Source organism: Equus caballus, chromosome 20 (assembly GCF_041296265.1).
Source record: "Equus caballus isolate H_3958 breed thoroughbred chromosome 20, TB-T2T, whole genome shotgun sequence".
Taxonomy (NCBI): Eukaryota; Metazoa; Chordata; class Mammalia; order Perissodactyla; family Equidae; genus Equus; species Equus caballus.
In genome coordinates, this window is record NC_091703.1 from 7,227,605 (window position 1) to 7,251,737 (window position 24,133).

General features: G+C 37.0%; 1 protein-coding gene across 49 annotated transcripts in view; it reads left to right on the plus strand.

Annotated features, from left to right (window-relative positions):
• The window catches only part of FARS2 (phenylalanyl-tRNA synthetase 2, mitochondrial), a 465,546-nt gene that overhangs the window by 65,364 nt on the left and 376,049 nt on the right, over positions 1-24,133 (plus strand). For 5 of the 49 annotated variants that reach the window (XM_070244889.1, XM_070244871.1, XM_070244870.1 and 2 more), the window contains one exon: positions 9,746-9,810. The exons of the other annotated variants lie outside the window; for them this stretch is intronic. The gene's annotated coding sequence lies outside the window, so the exon portion shown is untranslated. The remainder of the gene's footprint in view (positions 1-9,745; positions 9,811-24,133) is intronic. 49 annotated transcript variants of the gene reach the window in all.

Genomic DNA, 24,133 nt, shown 5'->3' on the forward strand with positions numbered 1-24,133 from the left:
TTCTAGTGCAGACTTAGAAAGCAAGGGGCCTATTTATTTCTTCAGCATGGAGCTCTTGTAAGACTTAACATGAAAAATTACGGAGGCATAAGTATAGTTGTACTATTAATTTTCAGCTGTTTTTTTCTATTGTGTTTTATTTTGATTTATCAGATACTATCTCCTTTGGCGTTAAAACAATCCAAAAGCTAAGGTTGATTTCAGACTGGAGGAAAAAAACTTAGTTCTAAATATATCATTCTAGAGTTATAAAATAAAGACAGCCTTTTTCTCTGAAAGAACGAAAATGTGGCAGTCTGATGGTTTTTAAAAATCTCAGAGACTTTATTTTATACCCATGTAACCAGAAGCTGTGAGTTGTTTCAAAGTGTTTCTAAAAGCAAAGATATTTCTTCACATATGTGAGATCTCATAAATATGTGGGCAAATAAGCTATTTTCCGAGGCCCAGATTTGTTTTTGAAATAAAATGTATGCTTGTGTTTCCCAGCTCTGTGTTTAAAATGATGCGAAGAACTATTTATGTGATGTAGGATATTGAAAAGACCATCAGCATTTCAAAGAGCTGATATTCTGTCTCAGAACTCAAGTAAATAGTGGCTGATAATTCACTGCAGAAATTTTTCTCAATTTCTTTTTTAACCTTTTGAGTTTTTTGATGTTTGTAAACATCAAAAGTCTTTTTAAGTTTTCATTGGTCAAATTTATGTATCTTTCATTTATTTCATGTACTTCTTTTGTAGAACAGTCATTCCTAACCCAAAATCAGTTAAAGAATTACCACTATTTCTTCTTTTTTTTCCTGTTCTTTTTAAACATGTAGCTGAACTCTACAGAACTCTTTACAGTCTGTTTGGCACATGGCATGAAATGAAGATCAGTTCATTTTTCTCCCAAATATTTAGTCAGTTTCTTATCACTATTTCATATATAATCTATTTCTATGTTGGTTTATGAGAATATATATTAACTTTTTAAATATCTTAGAATCTATTTGCCGTGTCAGTTCTTGGGCCAGTTTTTATTATTGTTGCTTTCTTCTTATTATTTTTCTAAAAATTTCTGGCTCCTGTCACTTGTTTAATTTTTCAAATGAACTTGGGGATTATTTTAAAAATCCTTCTCTTAACTGTCCCCCTCAACCGCACCAGAAATCCTCCCTACCTTTAAAAATTTCCATTGGGAATTACATTAAAATAATTTGGGTAGAGCTGGCATTTTATACTATTCAGTCTTCTCAGACAAAGTATATCTCTTTCTATTATCCTTATCCTCTGATCTTCTTTCAGGGTTCTTAGTAAATTTTTATAATTTGCTTCAAATAGATCCCATTATGTCTCTGTTATTATAAAAGATGTTTTTTTCTATTATAACTTTATTTTCTGTTGGTTATTGCTGGGATTGAAAAATGCTATTGATTTTTAAAAGTTTTAAATTGATTCCCTTCACCAAACTATTATTTGTTCTAGTAATTTATCTGTTGAGTCATTTGAGCTTTCTAGATATACAATTGTGTTTTGGCCAAAACTACTTTGGTTTCTTCCTTCTAGTAGTCATATTTTATTACTTTCTGTCTTATGTTCTTATATTGGCTAAAGTCTTAAAAATTTTAAAAATGGTTGGTTGTAAAGTATCTGCTTTCTGTTAGTGGAATGTGTGTTTATCATCTGATGCATGGAAGTCTCGATTAGGCTCAGGAAGATGGTTTGAATATACAGTCCCCTTTTAATGGTTGAAAGTGCTGATTGCATGAAAGTCATGCCGTAAAGTTGTGGAGGGCCCATAAATGGTGTTGTCATCTTTGTTAAGTTGAATCTTTTCTGGGTCTCAGTTTCCTCTTCTACAAGATGACCAAGTTGGTCTTTGTGATCTTTAAGATTCTTTCCAATGTGATAATGTGATTCTAGTTGGGCTATTCAGCTCCTTACACAGAAATTGAATATTCTTACTTAGATGTAATTTGAACAAGTTTATTTTGTTTATATATTTTTTGGCCAACTATAGATAAGAAACTAGGAATTATCATCATTTATTTTTTACCTTTCTCTTAACTCAAATAATTGAAGGCAGCTTATAGCAAGGATATAAATTTGTAATAAAATATAAAAATACAGAGGACCAAGTAGGGGAATAGAAACAAAAGTGGAGAAGAAGAACAATACAAAGAGATGACGAATATGTTGACCATTAGGGCCAGCAGATGCGGGGTGTAGGCAGGTGGAGAGAGGTGGGGCCGCTGACACAGGGAAGGAGTAGCTCTGCAGCCAGGGTGTGTTGCCTGCCCTCTCTGGCCATCATCCCTGGAGAAGGAGTGGGCCTTTGTCTCTTTAGTTGTCTTGCCTACAGATTCTTGTTGCTCTCCTCTTAAGACTGTGGCATCACTTTTACCCTGAAGCATTTCAAGATGAAATTCACATCCACAGTCCCTTTAAAAAAATAAAAAATGATTTATTAGCTCAAATAACAAACTAAAACACTGAACTGCCCTTATGCATGATGATGCTAAGAATGAGCATTGCTCTGTTCTGAAGTGCCCTTTGCCTTTTTTTCTACGAGCAGCGTGACAGCCCTACCCTTCCATGCCTCCTTTTCAGAGATCTCGCTGCTTGTTTCTGGGTATGTGGTCACCTAAGTGGATGCCTAGATTTCAGTTCACCAAATGTCACAGAAGCTACTGCATTTTGTGTTGTGACTTCAAAGCAAGAGGCATGTCTGTCTAAGTCTGAAACCGTGTTTCAGAAAGATGTCTGCAGCTGCATCCTGAGGAGAGATTGGCTGTTGTGGGCAAAGACCTCATTCCCTGTACTCCCCATAAGAGGGTAGTATAGGGAACTCCTCTGTATAGGGGAATGAGGGAACTCCTCCTTCCCTATACTCACTAATCCCATCGCTGCACAGGAAAGGGGACATGGAAACAGAGACAGTAGGGCATAGGAGACATTACAGGACTAGAGAAGAAAGGACAGGGAGCTGTAACAGATCAAACTGACTTGAAGGAGGGCCCTGAGTAGATAACAAATCCCTCTTTTATGTTCAAGGTAGCTTCCTGGTCTCCTATGTTTCGGGTAACCTGTGGTGTCCTCTTGAATACACTCTAGCTCCCTCTTCTGCTGGAGTGAAAGGCGGTTCACTGGCAGTTAAGCTGGTGGTTTAGGGAGGAGGCAGCGAGTGGTCACAGAGGCAGCGCATCTCCTTGAAGCCTTCCTCTGTATTAAAGGATGTGTTGAACCAAATGACAAACTCTACTCAAGAGTTTGTGCTTGGGGAGAGTAAGTGGACTTGGTCTGTATAGCTGAAATTTATCCAGTATCCAATTCAGTGGAAAAACTATGCGCTTTGGAGTTAGATCTGGGCTTCTGATTCTTACCAGTACCACATTTTTGCTATGTAACTGTAGAGCCTCATTTTCTTTTACTACAAAGTAATGTCAGTCTTGAATTATGATGACTAAATGAGATAATGCACATGAAGTGCCCAGTTAGTGACTCTAATAATAATAATAATGCCATTATTATTTTTAAATTTTTCATCTGTTCTTCCACCAGACCTTTTGCAAGAGATGTTAGTAAAAAGATAAATGTCTTTTAGAGATGTTCTTCTTTGATCTGAGATAGAGGTGAAAAATCTTAAAGGCGAGCTGCTATTTTGCTGTTTGAAAAATATCAGAAAGACCCAGGAGTATATAGATTGTAAAACTTCTAGCTTACCAGAGTATGTTTGACAGGGGTGTGACCTCACCCCCAGGTAAACTGATTTAAGAGAGGCATCTTGACTATACCAAAAATTAACTCCAGGACTCCTTTAAATAGCAATTTACCGACAGCTTCTCAGACACACATGTATGAAAGAGGTCCACATGCCCTTTGTTCAGAACAGGGAAAAGAGATTTAGAGAGGAAAGTAATTTCAGCTTAGTGTTTGAATTTTGTGTTTGAGAATAGCAGACAATTAAATGCTGTAAAGTGGTGCAGGAAAGTGGCTTGAACTTTAAGAATGTTCCTTTTCCTCCACTGTTCCACTTTACTCTGAGATTTTCACATTTATATTAATTATTTCTATAGTTCATATTAGGTTATACAGTAGAATCTGAATTTCAAATAAATGTCAAAATTAGAAAATAGGCCTATAATCTTTCACAGGCAACTATGAAGAAAATGGACTTTATGTTTTTGAAGCATTTTGTCATATGAAGAAGCACAGACCTTATTTTTCAAATACCTTGTCACCAAAATAACTAGAAAATCTCATTAAAGACTCTTCAGGGGTGCTGGGGGTTGTGGTAGGACATGGTGGTGTGGAAGAGTGAGCAGTGGGCTGACAGTGCCTCACGAGCCTGGGTCCGATGCACCTGGAGCTGACTCCTGGGGATGGCCTGTTACCTGGAAGTCTCTTTCCTGGCTGGACCCAAGTTTCTGATCTGGAACCTCACGATATTAAACCAGTTGTTCTTCAGTGTCCTCTCCAGTATTCTAATTCTGTGAGTATATGTATGAGACACCGCCCTGCATATTTTACCCAACCATTCCTGAAAAAGATATGGGTGTTTTGTTACTCATTGAAGCCCATGGTGCTTATGTGGATAAAACTCATTGTCACCTCCAGCAATGATTTTCTGTGTGTGTGTGTGTGTGTTTTTTCTTTGCATCGTTGGAGCCCTTAAAACTATTTTGAGTGAAGTGCTGGTTTATAACATATGTAAAAGAAGAGCAACTGTGATGTCATTAGGGCCTGTGCCCCACTTCCATAGAGTCCTAGGATTTGAAGACTAGACATATAGTATATAGTGTTGAACAAATATAAATAATCCCTGCCACTGTGGAGCTGGTTATCTAGTAAGGATACATAGACATTAAGCAAATAAACACACACGCTTTTATATTTATATCTGATGAAGTTCTTTTTATCCTTTAAAACTTACCTTAATTTGATATTTGAAAACCAGTCAATGTAATCCACCATATCAGCAAGCTAAAGAAAATGATATAATCATATCAGTTGATATAGAAAAAATATTTGACAAAATCCAATACTCATTTAAGATAAAAACTCTCAGCAAACTAGGAATAGAGGGGAACTTCCTCAACTTGATATAGGTCATCTATAAAAATCTTCCAGTTAACATCATAGTTAATACTAAAAGGCTGAATGCTTTCTGTCTAAGATTGGAAACAGGGAAAGGATGTCTGCTCTCAACACTCTTATTCAACATTGTGTTGGACATTCTAGCCGCTTAATAAAGCAAGAAAAAGAAATAAAATGCATTCAAATTAGAAAGGAAGAAGCAAAACTATCCCTATTTGCAGATAATGTAATTCTCTGCGCAGAAAATTCCGAAGAATCTACCAAAACCAAAAAAAACCAAAAAACCCTCCTGAAACTAAAGAGTGACTTCTGCAAGGTTGGAGGATATACGTCAACAAATACAAATTCATTTTATTTCTGTATACTAGCAGTGAACCTGTGGGAACCAAAATTACAAACACAAAACTAGTTATAATCAATCTCAAGAAAATGAAATACTTAGGAATATATTTAAGAAAACATGTATAGGATCTATATGCTGAAGATGATAAAATGTTTATGAAATAAATCAAAGAAGACCTAAATAAATGAAGAACAGGGCTCAAAGATTGGAAGACGCAACATAGTGAGGATGTCAGTTCTCCCTAAATTGATCCATATGTTTAATGCAATTACTATGAAAATCCAGCAAAGTTTTTTGTTTTCAGTAAAAAATGTCCTTGATGGAATAGTAAAAATTATTAATCTTATTAAACTTCAATCCTTGAGCAGTTGTCTTTTAAATTTCAATCCTTGCTCATTTGTACATATATATATATACAGACACATATATATATATGTGTGTGTGTATAAAGCATTTTAATTTTGGAACAGTTTTAGATTTCCAAAAAAATTGGGAAGGTAACACAAAGAGTTTCCATGTATCCCACATCCAGTGTTCTGTGTTATTAACATCTTACATTAGTATGGTATGTTTGTTACAACTAATGAACCAATCCTGATATGTTATTATTAACTAAATTAATTAGTTATTAACATTATTATTAATTAAAGTCCATACTTTACTTGGATTTCCTTTTTTTTAATATAAGTCCTTTTTCTGTTCCAGAATCCCATCCAGGATGCCACATTGTAATTAGTCATTTTGTCTTGAACTGTGACAGTTTGTTAGACTTTCCTTGTTTTTGATGACTGTGACAGTTTCAGGGAGTACCTGTCAGGTCTTTTGCAGAATGTTTCTCAATTGGGATTTGTGTGTTTTTTTCATGATTAGACTAGAGTGATGTGTTTTTTGGGAGAACAACCCCAGTGGTAGAGGGCCATTTTCATCACATCATATCATGGGTATATACTATCAACATAGCTTATCATTATAGATGTTGATTTTGATCACCTGGCTGAGGTAGTGTTTGCAGTTTTCTCCACTGTAAAGTGACTCTTTTATCCCCTTTTTCCCTACTGTACTCTTTGGACCAGCAAATACTTTTGTACAGAAGCTTTTTCTAAAGTTTATATGGAAAGACACAGGTCCTAAAATCGTTAAAATAATCTTGAAAAAGAATAAAGTCAGTGAGATCACTCTACCTGATATTAAAGCCTGCTATAGCTACAGTAAACTCAGGCAGTGTGGTATTGGTGGAGGGGTAGACACAGAATAGAGAATCCAGAAAGAGCAATACAATGCCGGAAGGATAGCCTTTTTAAAAAGTGATACTGGAACAATTGGGCATCCATTGGCAAAACAATAAACCTTGGCCTAACCCTCACACCTTATATAAAAATTAACTCAAAATGAATTATAGACTTAAATTTAAAAGGTAAAACTAAAAATCTTTTAGAAAAAATCATGGGGGAAAATTTTTGGAGTTCAGAGCTTGGCAAATAGTTCCTAGACTTGATACTCAGAGCAAGATCTGTAAGAGAAAAAATTGAGAAATTGGACCTCATCAAAATTACAGACTTTTACTCTGCTAATGATTCTGTTAAGGGGATGAAAAAAGCTACAAGACTGGGAGAAAATAATGGAAAACTACATATTTGATAAAGGACTAGCATGTAGAATATGTGCAGAACTCTCAGAAGTCAACAGTAAAACAAACAAACACACAAACAAAAAAATAGTACAATTAGAAAATGGACAAAAACATGAATGGGCATTTCACCAAAGGCCTTGACTTGGCAAATAAGCACATGAAAAGCTGTTCACCATCATTACCCACTAGGGAAATGCAAATTTAAACCACAATGATGTGTCACTTATCAGAATGGCTAAAATAGAAATCATGACAACTTCAAATACTGGTGAGGATATAGAGAAACTGGGTCCCTCATAAATTGTTGATGGGAAGTAAAAGATGTAGCAACTCTGGAAAATAGTTTGGCAGTTTCTTATAAAACTAAACATGCAACTACCCTGTAACCCAGCAATTTCATTCTTGGGCATTTATCCCAGAGAAATGAAAAGATATGTTCACATAAAAATCTGTACATGAATGTTTATGGCAGCTTTTTTTTGGTTTGGAATAGTCAAAATCCAGAAACACCCCAGATGTCCTTCAAAGGGTGAATGGTTAAACTATAGTACATCCATATCATGAATACTGTTCAGCAAAACAATGGAACAAAGTAATGATACAGCAACCTTAGTGAATCTCCAGAGAATTAAACTGACTGAAAAGATGCAATCCTAAGAGGTTCCGTACCATGTGATACCATTTATATAACATTCTTGAAATTGTAAAATTATAGAAGTGGAGAACAGATTTACTAGTTGTCATTAGTAGTGACATGGTGGGAGGAGGGAAGTGAGTGTGGCTATGAAAGGGCAGCATGAGGGTTCCTTGTGGTGATGGAAATGTCCTGCATTTTGAATGCATCAGTGTCAATATCCTGGTTGTGATAGTGTACTATAGTTTTTCCAGATGTTATCATTGGGGGAAATTGGGTAAAGAGTCCATGGGATCTCTCTATATTATTTATTACAACTGCATCTAAATCTATAATTATCTCAAAATTAAGAGTTTAATAAAAAAATCACCTTAAAAGATAATTTCTTTGGAGAGCTAGGTTGTCTTCTAGCCCTTTTTGTATTTGACCTTTAGTCATTGACTCATTCAACATTTATTAGGTATCTACTTTCTGCCAAATTCCCTGCTAGGTTCTGAAAATACAGAGTGAGGACAAGTCTGGATATGTTACCTGCGCATTGGCTTCTTGTTGTTCCCCAGGATAGAAATCAAGAGAGACAACAGACGGGAGTAGAAAAGTAGAAGTTTATTAGCTTGTGCACAGGAGAGGCACAAGAGAGCTGGTGCAGAAGGGAAAGGGGCAGATCACTGGCTCTTTAGGGAGCGGGATTGGAGGGCTTTTGTTAGGCAAAGGCTGGGGAGGAGGGCCCTGTGCTGTCATGTAGCATGCTACTACATGCGACACATGGATCATTGGCAGCTTGTGGAGTGTGTGTGTAACCCCGGGAAAGTCCCGAAAGTGCTGAGCATGGACCTTGGTGGTCTCGATCTGATTCTCCCAGCTTGTGGATTGGTTAGGGACCTTATCTTGTGAGGCCAGAGGCCTTGCACATGGCCCTGTTTCAGAGGCTGTTTCCTGTCTCAGATATAAATATTTGGGGTTCACTAGCATGTAAGTGGTAAGATATTAACCAGGGAGGATAATGTAGGTTCAGAGAGCATCAAGGTCGTAATGTTCGCTGTATTGTATTCAGTTCCACGTGGCTGTCTCTATCAGACTGTGAGCTTACATATAGGGACATCATTTATTCATCTTTGTGTTCCAAGTACCTGCCTTTGTAGCTGGCGTATATGAAGCACTTAATGGAAATATGCTGTATACTTGATTGATTGCATGAATAAGATGAGGTTCAGAACATGCTTACCCCCAAATATGGCACTTTGCATATTGAAAATCATAAGCTGAAGGAATTTGAAAAAATGACAAAAGCAAGAAGGTCACTCTGACCATCCTGACCCCCAAGCCCCTTCTTCCCTGAAAGCAGGAGATAAATCTTCCATGTGAAAGTTGCCTTCTCTGTACCAGGGGGGAGGAATACATTCTTATCACCAGAGATGGGGAATTTGGGGCCACAAAATCTATACAAATAAACCTTGTTAAACTAATCCTTATCTCCTAGCTAGTTCTTTGCTATTTACTACCTATCAACTTTAAAATAAAATAGCCAGTTATTTTACCAACAAAATGAGTTTATTCAGGAATGGCAAAAGAATTGCAATTTGGGACATGCAAACTAGGGTGAACCACAAGCAAGTCCAGAGAACTAAGGAGGAGAACTTGCCTTTTTAGAGAAAAGGGAGGATTTTGGAGGGGCTGTTCTAAATGAAAGTTCAGAGTAAGAGTTCACGGTTGCAAGGACTCCTTATTGGCTGAGCTGTGGTATTTTCCATTGCCTAGGCTTGTTGCTGGGCAAGAAGATAGTCTTCCTTTCTCCTGCTGGAGTAGTAAAGTAGTAGGCAACTTCCTGTTGGAGATGCAAGGTGAGATCTCTCTCTGTTTGGGGTGATGATGAGTGGTAGGGCTTGAGAGCTCCTCTCTCCCTACAGGCCTTTCTGACTCCAATTTTAGTTGAGGTTTTCTTTATTTATTTTCACATACCCAAATTAATTAAATTTTTAATTTTTATTTTAATTAATTTTCACGGTACTCCTTTGTCTCATTAATTCTTCACAAATTTATTATTTCTTCATCTAAAAGGTATTAAAGCTTCCTGCTCTGGTCACTTCTTCTCTTTATTCTCTTGTGAAGGCTTCCATATACATGTAAGTATTTAACAAAATTTCTATACTTTTCTCTTGTTAATCTGTCTTTGTCAGTTTGATTTTCAGACCCAGCCAGGGACTCTAACAGGATTGAGGAAAACTTTTTCCTCCCCTATGTCAACGAAAATAATCCATAGCCAATCTATAAATGAAAATTTGAGAGAGTTTATTCTGAGCTAAAATCTGAGGACCATGGCCTGGGGACTTTCTTCCCGAAGGAAGAAAGGCCACCGAAGAAGTGAGGTATACAGTGGTTATATACCCCCAAACAGTATGTTTCACATATGATTGAAATGTCCCTCCCGCAATAGTCACAAGATTGCCCTGTCAGCACAGCGCTTGATGGACACAGCAGGTAGTGGGTCTGTTATCTTGGCGGGTGCAGCGGGAAGCAAGTCTATTGTCTCAAGCTGGGTGGTCACTGGTGAGTGCAGCAATCAGTTCCTAGCCTAAGGAAACATGCTTAATCCTTAAGGAAATGCCAACGTTGGGAGGGGGAGGGAAGTTGCACCTTTATCTCAAGGGCCTTTGTTCTTGCCATAGGGAATGTCTAAAGCAGATATACAATGCAAGCTCAAAGGCCTCGGTCAGGCCCTTTGGGAAAGACAAGGTCAGGCCGAATTAGGTTTACACCAAATGGCTTCCTCATATACTCCAGTGTATCCTATTGGAGTCACCTGTAAATACATGCTTTAGTTTTTATGAGGGCAGTAAACTAATGACCAAATAAAAGAACTGGATAGGGGGATATAAAATTAGTTTTTTTAGATTGCAATAGCATATTTTTTCACAGTACTATGAAACAGCTACTGTTTGGTGGATCTGAAATTTAGCAAATCCAGAAAAATGAACATCTCCAAAAAATATGTTTCTGATATATTCCTTGTAATAGCTTATGGAAGATTTTCAGAAGTACCTTGACAGAGTATTGACAGAGATTAACCAATCCTGCACAGCCAACTACACTTCTCCTCTTCCCCCATTGCAGAAGCTCAGTGCATGAAAGCAGGGTAGGGGAAATCAGTTGGAATGCCATAGCCCTAAACTGCTGCTCATTTCTTTATATGCTCTTCCAGTAGTTTTTCTAGGATAAGATACACATAAATATATACAAAATAAAGGTAGTATCATGTAAATATATAATTTTTTAGCTGCTTTGTCTATTTCATGACCATTGCCCACTGTCAAAAATTATTCTTGATTGCTGTCTTCTCTCACTTCATTATACCATATTTATTTCACAAGCCCCTTAAAGTTGGGCACTTCACCTGTTTCCAGGTGGGAATACTCACTTTTTCTTGTTTTGCCTTATTCAGTCATTTAGAGGCAGTACACTTTTGCAATCTTTATAAAAAAGACAAGGACAGCATTTAGTCTAACAGACTAAATCTCTAGCAATAAAAATTTGAAAACAGTTTTTGTTTTTTTCCATTTTCATGGTGGCTCATTGACTACCATGATGTTCTTTGAAGGTAAGTTTGATTTTTGGGAGGGAGCCTTAAAAAAAAGGTGTTTTTCAGAAGATTAGAATTGATTTTTAAAATCTACAGTAATTAATGTATGTAATGCCCAATCTGCTCAAGTATTTGCTTGCCACTGTGTTGGTGCTTCTGCTTTCTTTGGGTGAAGGAAGGTACAGGTGGGATCATGGAAGGAGCACTAGATGATGAGTAAAGGAGAATAGACGGCCTGGTCTATAGTTGGCCTGGTGTCTGCAGAGAAGGAGTCTCTGGGCCCTAGTATTCTCATCTCTTATGCGTCATGGTTGGTCTAGCTCATGTTCAGGTTCCCTTTGACTTTAAATCTTACATTTCTTTTGAAATGTAAACGCTTTCTTAGCTGGCCTCTGAGAGAGCCATCCTTTCTAATGTTGGAAAGTCTGAAAGAATGAAGTCCAAAGCAGCAGAAGAAACCAGGCTTTTGAGCTCTTCCTCTTTGCAGCTTTGTATTTTTTTTTAAGTGAATTCTTTTTTTTCCTTTTTCTCCCCAAAGTCCCCCGGTACATAGCTGTGTATTTTTAGTTGTGGGTCCTTCCAGTTATGGCATGTGGGATGCCGCCTCAGCATGGCTTGATGATCGGTGCCATGTCTGTGCCCCGGATTCAAACCATTGAAACCCTGGGCCACTGAAGCGGAGTGCGCGAACTTAACCACTCGGCCACGGGGCTGGCCCCTAAGTGAATTCTTATAACAACAGTCATACATATGTATTCTAGTCTAAGTGATAAAATATTTTCCAAATTTCAATATGTTAACATCTCCATATTATCCAGAGATTAATTTTCTACCCAAATGGCGCACAGCTCAGGTCTGGGAATTAAAAGCCTCTAAGAAGAAAAAATGGCCGTTTTAAACCTCTGTACCCAGCCTTGTTGATACTTAGTATTCAATTCTAATGAGCTTAGTTATTTTGCTGCAAACTCAGAGAGCATGGCAGAGCATCAGTACTATTAGGGTGGTGGTGAAGGACTGATGGCCAACTGAAATCAAAGAAAGAGACAACAAAATTCAAAACACTAAAACGTATGATTGCACAGAATAGCAACATCTTTTCCTAAAGGATGACTGTCGTCATTGAGAAAAGTTTAAATTTTGTTTATAGCCTCTGTTTAATAGTATAGTAACATTTCACAGTATTTCTATACCAGCTTTTACTGGCATCGGAATCACCTTGAAGGCTTGTTCAGGCACAGACTTCTGGCCCTGCCCTAGAATCCCTATTTCTTGGGTCTAGAATGGGGCCTGAGAGTCTATTTCTAACAGCTTCTCAGTTGACATTGATGTTGATGTTGCTGGTTCTGGGACCACACTTCAAGAACCACCATCCTATACTAAATTATTTTGTGTTGTTTAAAATAACATGTTTAAATTTCCTGGAAAAATTAACTTAAATGTAAAGCTTGTTCCTTACTACATGATTATTTCTAAAATTCTTCATCTTGTATTCCTTTAGTGGGAATTGAAAGCCTAAGGTCATGAAATTCTTTTGCTTTTAAATAATTCCCTTTCCATTCTCTCCTATGAGAGTCTGCTCTCAGTTTCCTCAATGTAGAGAAACTCCAAATATTTGTAGTTTTCCATTTTTGAATTTATTTGTGTCTGCTTTCATTCTTTCTTGTTCTTAATATTTTGTTGTCTTTTTACTACTTGAACTTAAAGCTTAATTTTACTTTTTTTAGATTATGAATACGTTTAATGCTATTTTCTCTGAGCATGAGTCGTGAAATTTTCTGTCTCCCTCCCTCTCTCCTTCCCTCCCTCCCTCCCTCTCTGTCTCTCTCTCTCTCTCTCTGTCTCTCTCTCTCTCACACACACACATACACACACACACACACACACACACACACACACACACGCATGCACACCAAAATTCAAAAAGTTATATGGTAAAAAAATAAGTTTTTCTCCCACCTTTGTCTCCCAGCCATTCAATTCCCTTTCTTGGAGCCATCTACTGTTATCAGTTTCTTGACATAGACACAATCCTTATTCACGGATTCTGTATTTATGAATTCACCTAATTGCTAAAATTTGTTTATAACCTCATAATACACTCTTGGGGTTTTCGAGATCATTTAAGGACATGTGCAGAGCATCAAAAAATTTGAGTCTCATCTGAGGTTGAACAAGGGACCCTCTGCTTTCTTGTTTCAGCTCAGACTGTAAACAAGTGTCCCTTTTGGTATTTAGTGCCATGTTTTTCGCATTTTTGTGCTTTCTGTTGATCATTTTCCTGTTTAAAATAGTCCCCAGTAGTACTGCTGAAGTGCTGTCTAGTGTTTCTAAGTGCAAGAAGGCTGTGATGTGCCTTATGGAGAAAATATGTGTTAGATAAACTTCCTTCAGGCTTGAGTTACACTGCTGTTGGTTGTGAGTTCAATGTTAATGAATCAAAAGTATGTATTAAATAGAGTGTCTTTAAACAGAAATGTGCATAAAATAAGACTGTGTGTTCATTAGTTGACAAAAATGACCAGCGGTTCTCAGCAAATTAACTCTGTATTTCCTTTAGGAGCAATGGTTAGTGTTCACTAATTCAGTGTTCGCAAAGATGTTATAGATCATAACTGCCATGAATAATGAGAATTGACTGTGTATTATTTTCATTTCCTAAATATTTTGCAATTTCAATTAAGTGTTTTCACGTACTAGCTAATCCTCACAGCTTACAAAGCTTAGGGAAATGCAGAACTGTCTTTTTTATGGGAGAATTTTAGTAGAGAGAACAGTATGATCAGGACTGATTGGGCTGATAGAACCCTGATATGTGGGCCTAAGTTTCATTCTTCTGCCATCTTGCCACTAAGTTCAGAATATGCTTTAGCATGCACTTAACAACCTCCTCTGAATTAAGAATTGAAGACTGTTGTTTGATTTCTATCGTTGTAAATGACTTGCTTAATGAACTTGAGTGCTATGCTTTGGTTTTCAATCTACTGTATCATTACATCTGCTATGGGGAGAGGATGAAGCAATGGAAATGTCATTATGAGTTGATGAATGATGTCTTTTCTCAGCGAAACAGTGATGAGAAAATATATAACATAGATGTTTGTAGTGGGGTTACTCCTTTTGACTGGGAAAAACATTCCTTTTCAGGACAAAACCATTGTCCCTGTCCTCAAGTAGTTTAAGATTTGGTAGATGGACTAGCATCCTAACTGTTGAGTGCAGTGAGTGTTTTATGTGCGTGAGTGTAGTGTGTATAGGAAGCAGTTGGTAAGAAAGAAGAGAGGGGTCAGTTCTATGTGAGGAGAATTGGGAGGATAAGACATGGTTTCATAGAGATAAAACATCTCTGAACTCATGAATCACGTCAATGGGATGGTGTGTTCAATTTGAAAAGAAAATTCACAAGGAACTTCTCAGGACTGTACCTATTGAAAAAGCAAGGTAGGCCAGTAATTATCAGGAGAGGGCAAGCAATAGAAATGGCAGAGGCAAGAGGCTTGAATCCTGATGCTGCCATTCAGTACTTTGTCAGTAGGCATGACTGGACAGATTGTCTTTCATAGTGTTGTCATGAGGATTAAATGAAATAAACAATAAAAAGAAGAATAAGGAAAGGCTTTAGAGAGGAGGTGATATTACATCACCATTTGTAGATAGAGAACTATTTCAGGCTGTTAACCTCTACTTATTAATTGTGGAACTAAAGACTGGCAAATTCTTTGTGTGTTATCATTTACTCTTTCCTCCACTAGAGCCAAGACTCCAGGATTTTATATGCAGCAACTTTATTTGGAGACTCTTAGATAAAATCAGTTTATTTAGAATGTTTAGGAGAAAATAATTTTTAACCTGGAGGCTATTTCTTGTATGTAACAGTAATATTTCTAATTGCCTAAAATAGTTTTTAATATGCAGTTTAGTGAGTTGATTTAAAACAAGTTTTAATTTTACTTGCCGTAGCCATTCTGCTTGCTAAATTATTTCTGGGTGAGAACTTTATTTTTTTTCACTAGCTGAATATTTTCTGAGACTGTTAGGTACCTGTACATTAGTATGATTATTATACACTTATTTTAAATGCTGAATTTCGTGGATAATTAACTATGTTGTCATTCTCTATAGAATATGTAGAACTACAATAAATACTTTCATTAAAAAAAAAACTGATAACTAGTCAGTTGATGTAAGTGAAGATTAGCTAGCAGTTTTGATGTTTCACTTGACTTTGATGAGATGCTGCAGAGCATAAAGGATGAGTTTGGTACCTTTGTTTTATAGTGTGTGTGTCTAATTTTTACATGCTTTGAAAGGATTTGTTTCCCTGGCATACTTAGGAAAATAGTCATTCATACTAAGATATGGGTAACATGAACTTAATTTTAACTGATGATACTTTTCTTAAGTGAAAAATAGTGACAGAGTGGTTGGGAGTCCACCTGCAATTCCAAATATGGTGATATCTTTAGACACTTATTAATCAGTCTTCAAATTAATTTTGCAGGGTCTTTGGTCTGCAGTCATTCCCTCATGCATTTGTTTAATTGCAGATTTTAACCTTTTGACTTAGGGCAGCAGAACTGATTTCTCTTGGAACTGAGTAGATGATTTTGTTTTAAAAAGCCTTTAAAAATTGTATTTTTCCATTTATTTTTGTGTCCATCATAAGATAGTTTTCTCTTGAGTACTCCTTTATTCTTGAATAATTAAGAAGATCCCAGTGTGACAGACATTTTCAAATCTCCCATTCTTGAAAATATGGCATTTATTAGCAGAGAATGGTATTGATAGTCATTTCTCAACTGAAGTATAGTGATGAAAAGACATCTCTTCTGAATGGGAATATGGCATTGTAGATTCAGATAATGGTTGTGTTTAGAATTGCTTTCCCTGCTCCTTTTCCCCCCCTTAGACTTAATTTAAATAAAAGACATTATCTACACAAAAAGTAACTATTACAAAAGAAGACTGAAGTGTCAAGGGATTCCTCGGGCTCTCTGATCTGTATGCCCTGGCGCTGTCTCTCATCGGGCTGCCCTCCATGTGCAGCTGCCAGGTTCTTGCATAATTGTCTTGACAAATGGCATACGCTTTAATACTGCAACTGGGCCTGTGCCAACCCATGGAAGCCATGTGCCCCAGGCAGCAAAATCCAGTGCCAATTTCTTGCTGGTAGATTTAAGCCATACCTTAAACACATTGTTGAAACCAATGAGGGATAAATAAATAGTCATTTGAGGTAAAAATCACTTATATGTACCCATGCAAGGTAAGAGCATTTATGAATGGTAAGGGGCTGCTGATGTTTCTGAATGTAGACACTCTTATGTGCTGGAGCTACAGCTTCCTGCCTTGGGGGCTTCCATTTTGTTCCTTATATGCTCCAGAATCAATCCAAAAAACACGTTGCATGAATCCTTAGAGAAAAGAGTATTCACTTTATTCTCTTCAATGCTGTTAAAGTGCCCAAGGTAGAAAAGTAAGGTTGTTGTTATCAGTGCCTACAGTCATTTCTAGAGATTAGGGACACCAGATGCTGTGAAAAATAATAATTGTTTCTAAATGGACAAAACTCAAGGAAAGAGTGTGGAATGCTCTTAGTCCAACTGTGTGTTAAAATGTTCTCCCAGGCAGTTCATATTACTGCAGGTTAGTGATTTTAAAACACAGTGTCCATTTGACCCTATGTTGGTTATTTTCTAGTGGGAGAGATGTACATGTCCACAGATAATTACAAGTAGGTTAATTTGGCATGAAAGATCTGGATATTTCTATTTGAAATATCTAGATTATTTATATTAATTTCAACCAAGCCAGCAGGAGGTAAGGTTTCCTGGTGCCCAGTTAGTTCCACAGTTTGTAGAAACAGTATCTTCTCCCTTCTGCACATCCACACTGGACTCTTGGTGACATTATCCTTTGTGTATTACACAAAAACTGTCCCAGAATAACCGCCCTAGTTATTCTCTGAGGTGGACCCATCTCTAGATAACATGTGGCCTTCTCTTCATGACTGACTTCATTTGCATGTGGCCTTTTTCATTCTAGTCTCACTCTTAGGAGGAAAGAGCTCTGGCTGGGGTAACCAGGACCAGGACCTGGGCTTGTTGAGTTTAATTTGTAAGACTTTGTCCTATTTGACCAAGTTTCAACTGTGTTCTTTGTTTTTCTGACTCCTTCAGTTTAGGTAATGTAAATGTTCTGTAACCTAATCTTCTCAGTTTCTCTAAAATGTATAAATGTACTGATTATAGATTTTGCTGAATCCAGAACAGACTTCTACTAACATAACATATTTTAGTTCTCCAATGTATTAAGTTAAATTTCCCCCCTCATCAATGTCACCTATGAGATAAGTGAAATGAAACCACTTTAATTGAATGCAATTACTGTTTTTCTTGTAATTAAAATTTTAATACATCTATTAATGTACCTATGTTAACATATCAGACTTAAAGAAATGCTATTAATGGAAGGACCCAAAATCCTGGGATCATTCCCCAAGACATAGGTTCCTGAGAACTGAAACATGGTGTGTGTCCTGGGAAGGAAGTTAAGAGGAGGCAGGAAAGGTAGTTTGGGATTGGGCTGTAAATTAATCTACACTTAATATTGTGGACTGTTAAGGGTTTGACAGCAGAGAAGTGACATAGTTACGTCTATGTTTTAGAGGGACCTCATTGAATGTACAGTGTGGGATGGAGGTGAAAGTGGAAAAGCTAAGAGAAGGGACCAGATTAGGGGCGAGCCGCTCAACTGAAATGGTAGGATTAGGACCAAGGGAAGTCTGGGCCCACAATCTCTTGTTTGCAATTCCAAAATCTGAAAAAGCTCTGAAAACTGAAATCCTTTTCATAAATGTGGTGGCAAAACTCATTGGTCAGTAAAATCTTGGTTTTATATGTGAATTATTTCACTGCTGGTACTGGTTATGCTGATCTCTGTTGTTTCCTGATACTTTGTTGGTTTTTTGTGTGTGACTTTGAACTTAATTGCACTTAGGAAATGTAAAAAAAGAGTTAGAGACAGCCCTATGGGTAACTGTCAAAAGACCTGAAAGCATCTATTATTATCAATAACACATAAAATAGAATTATTATAAACCTGATTATGTTATGTTTGTGAAGTATGTTATATATGTGGGAGCCCCACCATGTACAACCTAGAGAAACAGAAAGACAAGTTGTGGAATTTTTACAGGGATAGTGATGACCAAGTACTAGTAACAAATAGGGAAATGTTACATAGCCAAAAGAAGTGCAGATATGACTATGCATTAATAGATTGGATTGGACAGTGAAGAACTGAAAGTGTGCCGCTGACTGGTTTATTGTTTATGAAATAACTTAGAATATACCACAAAAAAATGACCATCAAAGGTAAGTATAAATATTCGGAGACTGGCTGCAGAAATTTAAAAAGCTTCATGGTGTACAGTGTCTGAAAGCCTATCGTGAAAAGCTTTGTTCATCAAAAGCTAGTTTGAAAATCACATTGACGAATTTGCTAAGGTGATATTCATTGAAAACCCTAGTCCTCAATAGACTTTCAGTGTAGATGAAATAGCATTGTACTGGGATTAGGTTTCTAGAAAACAATAAGGATGACCAATGAGAAGACATCACCTGGTTTTAAGGATGCTAACCATTGGGCAGTTTCTTCTTGGATATGCCAGTCCTGCAAGCACACTGAAGATAAAGTTGGTAGACAATGGGGGGAACCCTACTTAAATGTGTTCGTAAGGTATATGCAATTTAGTTAGGCATTATTTATATAAGAAAGCAGAGGTGACCAGAGAAATATTTTCTGACTAGTTCAATACTCTATGTACGAACAATACTAGCTCACTAATGATAAGCTGGAGTGGAAGAAAAGTGAGATTTTTTTCCTATACAACTCTTCCACACAGCCTTACTTTTCAACTTCTTGTGAAAAATAATGTTTTTGACTTTTGCCCAACCAATGACATCTGTAATTGAGCCTGATGACCAAGGAATTTTATGCTCCCTGAAGAACAAGTATACACATATTAAAAAATAGAGCAAACTGCATGCTTGCTGTAGTTAATAGATTCCTCAGGTTCCAAAATCTTCTGAAAGAACTCAGCCTTAAATATGCTGTTTATTACAGTTGCTAATGCTTCAAATGAGGTTGATAAACACTAACAAGTGCTTGGCACTGACCTTGGATTACAATGATGTTTGAAAGTGAACCTGCAAAGAAGACATTGAGGGACTGCATATCACTAATGAAAAGATTATGTCACACTTCTTATGCCAGAAGTTGATCAGCCAGATTGGTAAATAAGTTGAATAAATGCTGAATTTGGTAATGTTGTACCTTTTGTGTATTCCTTGAATGATAGGGAAATTGCTGGCATGGTATTAAATTCAGAAAGACATGAGGAGAGTAGTGATGATGATGGTGACATGAATGCAGATGTGATAATGTGATTTATAATAAGAAATATACATTTGGTATTCATCCATTGTTCCTAGCACAAAGCTCCTGAAACCCTTGTAATTTCTCATATAAGAGCCATAGGGAGATCTTTTGTTATAATGTTCAGTTTTGTTCCTTGTTCCCCAAATAACTCCAGAGCCATAAGCAAAATAGATATCTTTTGTTATTTGTATAACAAGCCCTTTTCTACCATAGCTGAGTTTATGTTAATAAGATGATTTGTGGCAAGCCCCTAGATAACTTGGGGATGGGGACTGGTTGCCAGGGGAACCACCCAGAACTTTGGGGGCAGGAGAGAAAGGTTGGAAATTGAATTCAGTTACGAATGGCCAGTAATTTTATCAATCATGCCTCTGTAATGAAGCCTCCGTAAAAACCCAAAAGGACATGGTTCAGAGAGTTTCAGGGTTGATGAACACTTGGAGGTGCTGGGAGGGTAGTGTGCCCAGAGAGGGCATGGAAGTTCTCTGCTCCTTCCCCATACCTTGCTCTATGCATCTCTTCTATCTAGTTGTTCCTGAGTTATATCTTTTTATTATAAACCAGTAAAATGTTTTCCCGAGGTCTGTGAGCTATTCTAGCAAATCAGTTGAACCCGAGGAGGGAACTTCTGATTTATAGCCTGTAGATCACCTGGACATTCTGTTGACATCTGAAGTGGGGAGAGAGGGCAGTCTGGTGGGACTGAGCCCTTAACCGGTGGAATCTAAGCTTTCTCCAGGTAGGTAATGTCAGAATTGAGTTAAATTGTAGGACACCCAGCTGGTGTCTGCAGGGAATAGGAGAATTGCTTGGTGGTGTTGGAAAACACACATCAGAGCAAGTGAAAAATCTCTGTAAACACTCCAGTGAAGAATGTGCCATCAGTTAATTCTGGCCTGAACAGTGAGTGTGCAGTGGTAATAGTGAGGAAGGGGTGACTCAGCGGAAGAGAGCCTGCTTGGACAGAAGCCCATGTTAAAGAGACGCGAGACTGGAACCAGCCTTTTTACAGGTTGTGTAGCAGGCTAGCCCCTTGTTAGATGTCCAGATTGAGGCTGGTGAGAGCATCCTCTGGCAGCCCCCTGTAATGAGCTGCGTATATAGCATAGCTGTTAGCTTTGTTTGAACTAAGTTTCAGTGAATATTTTCCTTAGACATAAGAAATATTTTTTTCTTACTAAAGTACAATGTAACATTTTAGCTTTAATCTGTATTAAAGACTTCTTTAATGGGGTATAAGTGAGAAACATTTATTTGGTATAGGATCCAGTATTATCAATTTCTGAGAAAGTATGAATGTCTCGGGAAAACAGCAGTGAGTGATTGGCATTGTGCTTTGGCAGTTGATTTATAGCTAGGGAAAGAAAATTGGAAAGGCAAAGAAGTTTTTTTGTATGCCAAGCATTCCACCTGCATTGTTATCAAAAAATAATTGCTTAGCTCGTCACTGAATGCAGTTAATTAAACTGTCTATGGCAATGTTATGTTTATACTGGCATGTATTCTTGATATAAGTGGGTTTAATACAGGCCATTAAAATGGCTAGAGCTCAACTTGACAGATATTTTTAAATAACTTTTTCTTGTAATAATAAATCAGTTATTTCAAAATCAAAATTTAATTAACAATATAATGTCTATTTAGAAAACTTAGAAATATAAAAGTAGAAAATAAGGACCAGGGATAATAGCTATTAAATCTTGCATGGTTCTTCCAGGGTTTCTAAATAAAATATGCATGTATTTATAGGTAGGTATATACTTACATCATTAAGATCATATCATACATACAATTTTATATCCTATTTATCACTTTATAAGTATATAGTTATATCATTAAAACTCTGCTACCGTTATGCTTTATGACTGCGTAATATTTTATTGTGTGGTTCTACGGCAGTTTGCTTAATCATTCCCTTGTTGGGAGATGTTTATGTTGTTTGTAATGTTTTTCTGTTGTAAATAAGACTGTAATGGAACTTCTTCGTGTTTAAGTTCTGTCTTCATTTACATTATTTCCTTGTGATAAATTCCTAGAAGGGTAATCACCCTATCAAATGGTCTGAAGTTTTGTCTCTTGGCAGTTCTGAATTGCTTTCTAGGAAGGTTGTACCAGTAACACTCCCATCAGCAACCTAGGGAACTAACCGCCTTCTTAAAGACGTTTCTTTGTATTCATGCTACTCAGCAACAACAAAAACATCCTCTTGCCTTGCCCTTTTATGAGTAAAAGTTAATGGAAGTTAGCCATTTCCCCACTGTTATTTAGTAGAGTAAAATGTGTAAACTCTGTTTTCTGAGACACGCTTCATTTTTCTTGGTGGAAACTGATTAAGTACTGCATCTGGAGGTTGATGGAATGTGCTTGATCTCCTTTGTGTGGTTGTGACCACATGTGAGTAATGTTTGCTTGTCATAGGCCTGTCCCGTCAGCTAATTGTGCTTTAGAGAAATTACCACTCCAGTAGAGTTCATGTTCTGCTGTACACACAGGACTGAGAGAGGCTGAAAGGAAAGACTGTGTAAACTGTTAGATTCTAACGCCTTCATTCTACCAGCAAACATTTATTCAGTGTTCTGCCACTTCTAGTCACTGTGCTAGGTTTATGTGGTGAAGCAAGTTTATAGTATTCTCACTATGGCCTTTTGAACAACTGAACGAATCCAGGTGTAATCCATGACCCTTTAACAGGATGCCTCCGATACCTCTTTATTTTCATCTGTTTATCAATTTAATTTTTAAAATAAAAATCATATATTTAATGTATGCAGTATGATGATTTGACACATAGATTCATAGTGAAATGATTTCTACAGTTGATTAATATTTCTTTTCACATAGTTACCATTTTTATATGTGTGATGAGAGTACCTGAAATCTACTCTCGTAGCATATTTCCAGTATTTAATACTGTATTGTTAACTATAGTCATCATTCCTGTACATTAGATCTCTAGGCTTATTCACCCTATATGACTGCAACTTTGTGCCCCTTGACCAGCATCCCCCCATTTCCCCTACCTCCTTAAGGACCACTAGTAACCACATTTTAACTCTCTGCGTCTGTGTGTTTGACCTTTTTAGATTTCACATATAAGCGAGATCTTGACTTGACTTAACTTGAAATAGAAAGAACATTTACCTGGGAATCAGGCTGCTGAGTTCTGTTATCACCTCTGACTGTGATTGATTGGCTGTACATCTTTAGGAATACAGCTAATCTGTGACTTGGTTTCCTTATCTATAAAATGTGAGCTTTGAACTAAATGATGTCTCTGGTCCTTTCTGGTTTTCTCAAATTTTCTTATTCTGCTAAGGGTGGAATATCTCTGTCTATTTCTATAAAAGCTGAAATCCACACAAAATGTTAGAAGCCAGTTTGTATGTTGAGATACAATCTCAGGAATCAGTTTTGATTTTTTCAGGTACAGAATTCCCATTATTCTTATGTGAGCATCTAGATCTGCCCTGTCCAATATGGTAGTACTAGTCACATGTGGCAATTTTAATTAAAATTAATAAAATTAAATAAAATTAAAATTAAGTCCCTCAGTTGCACTGACCACATTTCAAATACTCAGTAGCCACATGTGGCCACAGTATTTGACAGTGCAGGTACAGGACATTTCCATCATTGCAGAAAGTTCTGTTGGATGGCATGGAACGTTGCTTTTTGGTCAGAATAAGCTCTGGCTTAGTAAATAAGGATAAAATTTGCCACAAAAGAGGCTGTAAAAAGGGATCCAATATCTATTTAAAGTGTACCCCTTAGGGTACTCTAGAACTGCTTTTCCCCCTCATTTAGTTCCATTGTCACTTTTTCAGGAAAACTTTTCTGTCCTACTCAGAACATAGGACTAAGTACGTTGCTTTTGACACTTGAAGAAAATGAACTTAAACCTTACTCACCTAGGATTTCAGTGTTAGAAGTGTTGAAGCTTCACTATATAATTTTGCTTTAAAAATAGTTGTTTTTACAGAGTTTCAGTTTGGGATGACAGAAAAGGACCAGAGTTGGATGGTGGTGATGGTTGCACAGCATTGTGAATATGCTAAATGCCACTAAACTATACACTTAAAAATGATACATTTTATGTTACGTAATTTTACCGTATAAAAAAATACTTGTTCCAATTAGTAGGAAAAAGAGTGTCAGGGTAGTATCACAGTAAAGTTGAGTATATTGTACTTGTATTTTAGGAGGAAGAGTAGAGGATCCAGTTCTGTCACATCTTTCTCAGGTTGAGTTTGCCAGGAATTAAATTTTGAGATGGAAGATTAGCACACAGGACACTTATTAATTATGTGTGTTGCTGATCGTGGCATCAGCACCTGTGAGGGACTGGAAAGAAGCAGGATTGGGCAGAGGAAGAAGTTGAGCTTTGACGTAGTCCCAGTGAAGATCTCAGCCAGCTGTTTGGGGGCCCGTCA